This window comes from Microtus ochrogaster, unplaced genomic scaffold (assembly GCF_000317375.1).
Source record: "Microtus ochrogaster isolate Prairie Vole_2 unplaced genomic scaffold, MicOch1.0 UNK18, whole genome shotgun sequence".
Lineage (NCBI taxonomy): Eukaryota > Metazoa > Chordata > Mammalia > Rodentia > Cricetidae > Microtus > Microtus ochrogaster.
The window spans coordinates 1,277,498-1,286,187 of record NW_004949116.1 but is presented as its reverse complement, the minus strand read 5'-3'; the positions used below and the strand labels follow the sequence as shown (position 1 = coordinate 1,286,187).

At 45.4% G+C, this 8,690-nt stretch overlaps 1 protein-coding gene across 5 annotated transcripts in view; it reads right to left on the bottom strand.

Annotated features, from left to right (window-relative positions):
• Galnt11 (polypeptide N-acetylgalactosaminyltransferase 11) overlaps window positions 1–6,752 on the bottom strand; it is a 37,825-nt gene extending 31,073 nt beyond the window's left edge. The window contains exons 1-4 of one of the 5 annotated variants that reach the window (XM_026789390.1): window positions 6,662–6,752; window positions 5,173–5,325; window positions 2,257–2,382; window positions 1,434–1,547 (exon numbers count right to left, since the gene is read on the bottom strand). The gene's annotated coding sequence lies outside the window, so the exon portion shown is untranslated. Of the gene's footprint in view, window positions 1–1,433; window positions 1,548–2,256; window positions 2,383–5,172; window positions 5,362–6,661 lie in introns of those variants that run through there. The other 4 variants (XM_005367445.3, XM_026789391.1, XM_005367444.2 and 1 more) reach the window with 4 other exon arrangements.
• Between the last annotated feature and the right edge of the window lie 1,938 nt (window positions 6,753–8,690).

Genomic DNA, 8,690 nt, shown 5'->3' with positions numbered 1-8,690 from the left:
ATATATATATATATATATATATATATATATTAAAAACAAAACAATAAGGTATGGTGAGTGGCATTTTGGCTAACTCTATTTGTACTTGACTTTATTTCAAACATAGTCTATAAAGTATATGCAATCATTTAACAAGTGAGGCTAAAAAATAACTTTCCTAAAAAACATTCCATAACGTAAGAAAAACCTTGGAGAGAAATAAGTAGTCTAAGGCTTTCAATGAGATGCAATGCCCTTTCCCTACTCTCAGACACAAAGGGGATTTCTATCCCAGTGTGTTCAAAGAAAACCCTGGCTTTTAAGCACCCTGAAAGGAAAGATGGATATTTTAATCTCACTAACTTGTAAAGTTTGAGAAAATGCAAGCACTGAGCAAATACTCCATGAATGACTAATGAACACTTCTTCTGGAGTCCTTGACAGTAATTGTGAGTCCTGTACAAGCCACATCCTGTACCATATGGCTATGGAAGGAGCCTGTCCAACAGGAGACTTCTGTTTTCTCAGCACAAACAATTCCCATAATGCTTAATCAGGTTTAAAATGTCTCTTTAATGTTAAGAGCTTACCTTTCAGTAGTCCCTAGCTGGTTTCTGTGTATAGGCTGTATAAACTGTCTAAGAGCAAGCATTCGTCAGCCTTGTCCATAAAAGAGACATGTCACATCATGTGACGACGATTACTGGCTTACAGCTGCGCTGTGCCCTACCATAACCTGTGAAATGACCAGGTGACGACAACAGGAAAGACACAGTATTCCCTTCGCTCTTATCTGTGCTGGAAAACTAGAATGTGCAGAGTACTAGCAACCTAACTGCAGCAAGAGTGCCGGATAGGAAAGGTCCAGAGCAAACTAACTTCAGATGCCAAGTATCTCGTCTACTGGGGATCAGGAGCACTTACTGTTCTTGCAGAGAAACTGGGTTCAATTCCCAGCACCCACATGGTGGCTAACAATCATTTGTAACTCCAGTTCCAGAGGATTCCACACCATTTTGGTCTTTGTGGGCATTGCACACATATGGTACACCAATGTACAAGAAGGCAAAAACACTCATACACATAAAATAAAAATAAACCTCAAAGGAAAAAAAAAGATTGCTAAGGGCCGAAGTGCTAGCTCTGCAGTTAAGAAGAGCACTGGCTGTTCTCCCAGGACCAGTGTCAGGCAGCTCCAAGAGCTCGAGGTTTCCTCAGCACCGTGTGCACTCACGCTCACATGCAGATACATAATTAAAAATACTAAAAATAAATCTTTTTGAAAAAGAAAAATTAGCTTAACTGAAAAAATAATAATTTTATTTTTAAAAAGGTATTAAAATAACATGGGATCATGTTTAAGAGCAAAGCACACAGCACACAGGACGCTGAGTGCAACTTTCTGTCTCAGCCACAAAACTGGATTCTCAAACAGGATTAAAACCCTTGCTTACGGAAGTCTAAGTTTCCTGCTGTACACTCCTTTGACCTTCTCGCCTGTGTTTCTGATCTTATCACCCCGATGTGCGGTCGAGCACCTCTCAGAAATTGCTGTATTCCTCCAGCACCTGCAGGAGGAAACAGAGGAACTGCACGTGAATTTCAGGTCCGCTTGAGCTACAAGAGTAAGACTCCAAGAAAACTGCAAACAAACAAAAAACATTCCCAAATAAAACAACTTCAGACAGCACCTAAATCACAGATAGGAATAAGACATTCCAATGGGACACTCCCGTAGGAAGCTCGTGATTGTGTGATAGCCTTCCTGAAACACCTTTCTGTTTCCCTCTAGGCCCGTGTTTCTATGTTAAAAATCTTTCTTGTCAGAGATAGAAGTGCATGCCTATCGTTCCAGCACTTGGGAGCTGGAGACAAGAGAACCAAAAGTTAAAGATCATTCCTGTCTACACGGCAGGATGAGCATGAGACCCTGTCTTATGAAGAAAGAGAACAAACAAGTAAATAATAAACCTTAATAAATTCCACCTCTGCTTCATGCTCACTGGTCCTAAAATTCCCTTCTTCAATGTCAAGAACCTCAGCATCACCTCAGACTCTTCAGGTGTCTCCCAGTCCCTGCCTCTGCAGATAGTTCAGCAGCTAGAAGGCTAAGGCAGTGGAATGCAGAGCTCAAGGCTAGCTTAGACAATTCAGCTTAGTAAAAACAACAAACAAAACAACATTCCTTAAAGCCGTGGAGAACACAAATACTACAGTACTAATATAGCTCAGCAGCAGAAGAAACACACAGGTTCTGAGAGACAGAAGCAAACTCACAAAAGAACAGGAACCTGGAGACACAGGCAGCCAGCAAAACCCCTTGAAACAGAAGGCTTGGGACACCCAGCAGGTCAGTGAGCCAGGGCAGGCAAAGGGCAGGCACTGCAGTCTCTTCTGAGCACTCTGCAAAAGCAGTCCTCAGTCACCACAAAACAGGCAGACAGTAAGAAGGTGCTGCAGCCTGAGCAGAGTCTACTGCTACCTCGCTGGAACCATTACAGCACACAGGAATGCTTCACGTTACCACAGTTCCTATAAATCTAAAGCTACTCCAAAATTAAATAGAGCTTGAGAATGGGGTCAAAGTAGAGATTATTTTATCCTGCGAATCAGCAAGTTATATGCTCCCTGAAATTGCTTCAATTAACCAACAAGATAAACAATGAAGGGATGAAGATTAGAACTATTAATAGATTTCAAACTTAATTTTTAGTGTTTAACACTACATTTATGAGCAATAATTGTTCCCTTAAGTACCCTGGTATTTACTGCTTATGTTAAGATGATGGGTTCCTTGTTTTCTCAGTGCTGTAACATGCATACTATGGCTAAAATTATTTCCCTGGGGAGAGAGGTAAGCAACATCTCCCTCTTCCTCTGAAGGTTCCAATGAAAAACTGAGGCACAGTTCCACTAAGATTCACTCTGTGGAGCCAATGAGTTTGTTAAGCTTCCAAAGGGGTTACTGAAGCGTGATGGCTTTCCCATAGGTACACAGAAGGAGTCCCCCTCCCCTAGTCTTCCCTGGCCAATGTACTCTAGCCTCTCCCAAGGGCGATTAGTGCAGAGTTGCCTACCAGAGGTGGTGTGGAGCCCCTGGATACTCAGCTGGCTGTCCCCACCCCTCTAAGAGAGGTACTAATCAACACGACCAGCTGGGATGACCTTTTTCAAGCACGCACAGCTCAACTCCTTGAAGATGTGGTTGTCTGACTCAGAGGGTAAGCATATACAGCACACATACAATGTGGCCTTTAGCTAACTCTTGTCCATGGGGTCAAAGAGCACAGATTCTAGTGCATCTTATAGTATTCATATCAACTACTCCTTTCTCACTACTACCTTTCCCACAGAATGTCATGCAGCTTTCACTGTAGTTTACAAGTGTGTCTGAATAGCGGGATGCTCGGAGGGAAACGTATGTGAAGAGTGTGCACAAGTACAGCTGAGGGACTGTGCTGGAAAACCTGTCTTCTAGTGCCAGGTCTACTTTTCATTCTCAGATTCCAGTGATCCGGGCTGGAGAGATGGCTCAGTGGTTAAGAGCATTGCCTGCTCCTCCAAAGGTCCTGAGTTCAATTCCCGGCAACCACATGGTGGCTCACAACCATCTGTAATGAGGTCTGGTGCCCTCTTCTGGCCTGCAGGCATACAGACAGACAGAATATTATATACATAATAAATAAATAAAATAAAAAATTTAAAAAAAAATTCCAGTGATCCTCAAGCCAAGGGCTGGGAAAAACAGCTGTTATCTGGGAAAGAAATGTGGCATCCCAGGGACTTTTATAAAACCTGGTAATGTTTTTTGGTTGTCCCATTAGGGTTGAGAAGGAGTCCCATTAGGATGGGTAAAGACCAGGGGTACTATGTATCTCTATTAGGCACAGGCCAGTCCTCAACAAGTCACTGGGTGTGGCAGCTCATTCTTATAATCCCAGCATGTGGGAAGCTGAGGCCAGTCTGGGCTACAGAGTGAGACCCTATTGGAACGTGGGGTGAAAATGGCTAGCTACTGTCTCTAAGCAACTCTTCTACCCATCTTAGGAACAAAGTCCCGACAGCTGTGTACAAAACCGTTTGGGATAGAAGGATGGATATGGTAAAATCAAGCTACCAGTGAGAACAATCCCACGGAGAAGCCACCTGGGCTTGGCCTTGGGCTGTGAAAATGAGCAGAAAGGTAGAGAAAGATCAGCAATCTGCACTCATTAGCACAACAGGAAGCCCCACAGGAAGAAGAGGCAATAGTACCAAGCTTCAACTCTTGACGACACAGAACAAGGGTCAGGAGTGGTTTGGGTTTTAGAGATGCTACATTCAAGGAACAGTGAGAGGGGAAATGACCTCACACTGGAATCCAAGTCTCACTTATGTGGGAACTGCAGTTGAAGCTACATAGCAACCGCGATGGTGCAGGGAGCTTTAAATAATGAAGGTACGACAGGCGCAGACCTGGGGGGCACTTGGGGACACTGTAAACCTATGAAACATCTCAGAAGGGTCCCAAGGAACATCTAGAGGATGGATATGCTGACAAGCAATATGAAGTGCCATGAAGCTTACTGAAGGCCAGGCTGGATAAATGGCTCAGTGATTAAGAGCACTGGTTGTAAAAAAAAATAAAAAAAAAAAAAGAGCACTGGTTGCTCTTCCAGAAGATCAGGGTTCAATTCCCAGTACCCACATGGGAGATAACTGTCTGTAAATCCAGTTCCAGGGGATCTGGTCTCAACAGACACTGCATACACATGCTACAGACATACATGCAGACAAAATATACATAAAATAAAACTTAATTAATTTAAAAAATTTACTGAGGGCCAATCCAGGTGAGTGTTGAGGTAAAGCCAGATTCAGCCATCAGCACAGGTTGAAAAAAAAAAAGTCTACGCCTTTAATCCCAGCACTCGGGAGGCAGAGGCAGGCGGATCTCTGGGAGTTCGAGTCCAGCCTGGTCTACAAGAGCTAGTTCCAGGACAGGCTCCAAAACCACAGAGAAACCCTGTCTCGAAAAACCAAAAAAAAAAAAAAAAAAAAAAAAAGTCTTCAAAGCTTTTCACATTCAAACCTTACATATGCATTCCAAAGAATGAAAGCAGAGAATATATTATCAGGTTCTCGAGAGTAACAAAACTTAGAGAACAACTTTCTCTTTACATATGCAGAAGGGGATTTATGAGAATGACTTACAGGCTCTGCTCCAGCTAGTCCAAGAATGACTGTCTACAAGGGAAAGTCCAAGGATCCAGTAGTCGTTCAGTCCCCAGGGCGGGAGGTCTCAGCTGCTCTTCAGTATCCACTGGAATCCCGAAGAAGCAGGCTCCGATGCCAGTAAAGGACTTGCTAGTGAGGGCGAGAGCAAGTAGAAGAGAAGCTTCCTTCTTCCACGCCCTTTATATAGCATGCCAGCAGCAGGTGTGGCCCAGATTAAAGGTGGATCTTTCCACCCCAAAATATCTGGACTAAAGGCATGTCTTCCCTCCTCAATGATTCCGATTAGAAGTGACTCTCCCACTTCAAATGACTTAATTTAGTTAATTCCCGATGTAGTCAAGCTGACAACCAAGAATAGCCATCACAGAGACTCAAACAGATACACTTAAAGACGGATAAGAGGAAAGAGACAATGATTCTACTTACAATGAAGTATCTAAGCCAGGTAAATTCAGAGAGACTGAAGGGGTGATATAAATGTTATGGAAATAAATGGCGCTGACTGTAACATAGCATTATGAATGTGCTTGATGCCATCCAATTATACTAAAATTAAAACAATAACCTCCATGTTATGTATGCTTTACAAGAAAAACAGTAGTATAAACTATGAAAACTTGCAAGAAACAGCACAGAAATGTTAAAAATCTAAATAAGATTGCAGGGCACTTGTCCAAAATGAAAAGTATGGACTACTGTTTGCGGGCATCTCACCCGCAAAGCACACAGAAACTGAGAGGAAGAATGGGTTATTTCCTAGTTTTTCTAAAGCAGTATTTCATATTTTTTTAAAAAAATCAAGAAATAAGTTTTTGTGTCTTTTGTCTTCCCCCCCCCAAATCGGAACTACTCCTGTTACATAAGTAACTCTATTTTGGTGGGTGCACAGATTGAGAAGCATCCCCCGAGTCTCCGGTTATGTCTGAAGATAATCAACCAGCCTGACCCTGATGGCTCTCCTAAACAGTAAGGTCTAGACCAACTCTTCCATCATGAGCACGTTAGTATCATGAAAGGGGGAGATCTAACCAAAAGGGGGTGGGACTTGCTGGTTTTCCTATTTATCCAAAAATGCATTAGTTTTGGGTGCATAGAAACTATACAAGACAATTTCTTTAACAAGCATATTGGGGGCGGGAAGAAAAAGAAAAACAAGCAGCAAACAAGTGTCCTGTCTTTCCAGCCTCACGTGTAGTTGCGGTTCAAATCCTGACCAGCGCTGACCGACTAACAACAATAATGATAAAATCGACATTTTCCTGGTGAATCACAACACCGCCCGGAAGTTAGGGCCACCGAGAACTTGGCCCCGCGCAATGCCCATCCCCGCTGCTGAAGCCGGAAGCAGCGCGGGCCTCCCAGGCCACCCAGCCTGCTACAGCAGCCTCAGCGCTTCGGGCCGCGGCCCACGCTCGGGCGCCGACGGAGGCCGCGCGGGGTCAGGTGCCTCGGGCCGGCTACTCACCGCGACACCCGCAGCCTGGGATGGCGGCGCTCCGGGGCGCGGGCTGTGGCATCTTCGCTCCCGCCACAGCCCGGGCCGAGCCGCACGAGCCGCGGCTCGCGACACGGCCCAGGACACGCAGCCTGGCTGAGGCCGGCTCTGCTGCTCGCGTCACGCCACGCGCGCCCCCGCCTCCGAGGATGACGTCACAGCCCGCGGCCTGGCGTCACGCGGCCCCGGCTCCTCCCAGGCCAGCGCGGAGCTGAGCTCTGTCCCACCTAGGCCTTTGAGCTGTCCTTTCAGGAACGTTCCCAGTCACTCCTGAGAGAAATGTAGGGGAGAGGGAGGGGCCGGCGACTTGTTCACAGGAAGAATGTGAAGGAGGCACAACCCGGCTAGAAAGAACTTAGCAGCTCTAACAAAATGGTAAGGGTTTTGGTCTTTGGTCCAGTAATACTGCATTACATTGACAGATACCTAAATCTTGAATCCTGTCACCTCTGAAATAAATGCTATTCAGTCAAGACCTTAACCTTGTCTCGTGGTGTCTGGTAGAGGAACCGGACACATGTAAGGAGGAAATTCTGCATCCCTTATTATTAAGAAAACAGCATCACTTGAACCAAATCAATGAATCACTCCAGCTAGCATTAACCGGCTGTGGTGGCTTTAAGTGTCCCACCCCCCAAGGCTTGTATGTGTAGAGCTTGGTGCCGCCGGTGGTGCAATTTCCAAAGGTTCTGGAAAACTTCAGAAGGTGGGGCCAGTCTGGAGCAAGGAGGATGGGGGGGGGGGGGTACCCCCTTGAGGATCTTACCTGGTCCAGTGGTCCAAGTCTCCTCTGAGCTTCCTGTCCATCACAAAGTAACTAACCCCACACACTACTGCCATCCCAAAGTTCTGTCCAAGTGCAATGGCCAAGCAACCACACAATGAACCCCTCAGCCACCATGAGCTCTTGTCCCTTTAAGTTGTGGTCACAGTGACTCAAAATTAGCCCATACATGATCCTGCCAAATATCTATCAGCATTGTCAGGGTTTAGGATGCTATGCCATGCTATCAAGGTCTCTCCACAGGACTGAGGTCCTAATGACCCTTACCTGTGTCCTTCCATGGCCACCGCCCTCAGTTAGACAGTTACTATCCAGTGCTCATAGTTTCCATTGCTGTCCAAAAGCAATTCATCTTAACTGGAACTGGTGGCTGTTTCAGGAACGGCCCTCTCTTGCAAGGGTACTAGTCCTCTCTTGCAAGGGTACTAGTGCATTCGTGCACCGTCACAGTGTGTGGCATTGTTCTGACGAAAGCAAGTTAAGGGCATATTTTGGCGCACAATTTGAGGGTCCGGTCTCCCCTGTGGTGGGTAAGCCATGGTAGCAGAAGTAGAAGGCAGCTTGTCAGCATTGCATCCTTCAGAGGCAGAGAGAGGCTGATGCACATCTTGCTTTCCCCTTTTTTCCCCCTTTCTTATTGAATCTGGTCCCTGTTCCGTGTGTTATAGCTACCATGTTTACGGTGGGTTTTCCCTACTCAGCTAAACCTCTCAGGAAACAATCTCAGAAGACGTACCCAAAAGAGGTGTGCCTCCTAGGTGACTCTAAGTCCTGTCAAAGTAATAATGAAGATTAACCATTTCACCTAGTATCCCTGAGGGGGTAAATCTTACAAAATAGAGGACAACAGTGAACCCCCATTCTGGATGCTCGCTCCTGCTAGAAACCCCTCAGGAACTTTATGGCAGTGCTGAGGAAACAGCTTGTGTTTGCATAGGCTACATTCGGTGATCCTATAAGACATCACCCCCTTTTTGTCCTTTCCGTGTATGTCTTCCCTCATTTTCTTTGTAGATTTTGTGAATTGCTTCTCTCTGACCTTCTTAGACTCACCTCCAACAGATGAACCTTACAGTGATGGAGGAAGGTCATTGGTTAAAAAATAAAGAAACTGCTTGGCCCTCATAGGTTAGAACATAGGTGGGTGGAGTAAACAGAACAGAATGCTGGGAGGAAGAGGAAGTGAGGTCAGAGGCCTCAGACAGATGCCATGCT